Below are 1,398 nucleotides of genomic sequence, written 5' to 3'. Positions count from 1 at the left end.
TGCAAATTGCTGGAGTCTTGGATGGCCCGAGATTCATTCTCATGCCTGTCGATGATGAGCTAGTCACCAGTCGGCCTTTGGAGGTCCACTAGGGTCTCCCTGGGTAGGTGTACATTTTTCCTAGTTCCTTCAGACTACGACCCTTCTAAGAAGATGGTGATGGACACCATTCATCATTATTACTGTGTCCCACATCTGTCACAAGTGCCCTTTCTTCTTCTCAACCACCTATGGAGCCAGAACAATAATTCCCTTTTCAGAGGCAAAGACCCAAACTCCACGAGGTTACATGGCTTCACCAAGGCTACGTAGCCTTTTAAGAGTCAGCATCAAAGAGCCCAGCCGCATCTCCAGATTATCCACCCACTTCACTGTCCAATTTTACAGGTGATAAAAACGATACCCAAGGTTACACGACAATCAGCTGTGCTAAACACCAGTCTCTTAGTGTCTTGGTGATGCCCTCAGCACGCACACAAGCAGTTTCCATCTGAGAGGAGGGAAGGGAGTGACATTTCAGTAAAGGATTGCTGAAGTTAGGATAATGTTGTGGGTTGTTTGTTTAATATTATTAGTGTGTGTGTGTGTGTGTGTGTGTGTGTGTGTGTGTGTGTGTGTGTGGTGTGACATGTATGTGTGGAGGTCAGAGGACAATTGTGTAAAGCTGGTTCTCTCCTTCGTCCTTTATGTTGGTTCTGGGGTCCATAATCAGATCACTAGGCTTGCAGGACAGGTATTCTTATCTGAAGTCATATTCTGCCCTTCCAGACCAACGAGGCGGCCCATGGTGCTTGCCACCAAGCTTGATAGCCTGAACTCACAGTGTGGAAGGAGAGAATTGATTCCCAGGAAGTGTCCCCTACATACAAGCTGTGATGCATATATATCTCCTCCTGATGCGCCCTACAAATAAACACATGTTAAAACAAAGCTACCTTTATCCCCTGCCCCAGCTGCTACTTATATTCTCTGGGCTTCTGTGTCCTTGTCCCTTAAAGAAAATGAAGGCAAGATTTGCCTGCCTCTGCTTCCCAAGTGCTGCGATTAAAGGCAGGCGCAATGACCACCTCATCTGAATTATTCTTTTATTTATCATAACTGGAAACAATCTATTTGACCACTGACTTTGGCATTCTTCCATTAGTAATAAGACCATGTTGCACACAGGTACCAATCCTAGGCAAGCACAGAGGAGAGAGATAAAAGAGAAAGCATGGTTTGGATCCCAGGAACTGTTACTATCTCCCCTGCCTTTCCTTTATCTTCTTTAAGGAAAAAAAAGTGAGAATATACTTAGGAAGATGTAAGTTAATTAACAAGGACACTTAGAAAACTCCTACAGAGCCGGGCGTGGTGGCGCACACCTTTAATCCCAGCACTCGGGAGGCAGAGGCAGGC

The sequence above is a fragment of the Mus caroli genome, chromosome 19, assembly GCF_900094665.2.
Source record: "Mus caroli chromosome 19, CAROLI_EIJ_v1.1, whole genome shotgun sequence".
In the NCBI taxonomy this organism is placed as follows: Eukaryota; Metazoa; Chordata; class Mammalia; order Rodentia; family Muridae; genus Mus; species Mus caroli.
Note: the sequence above shows the minus strand (reverse complement) of the source record.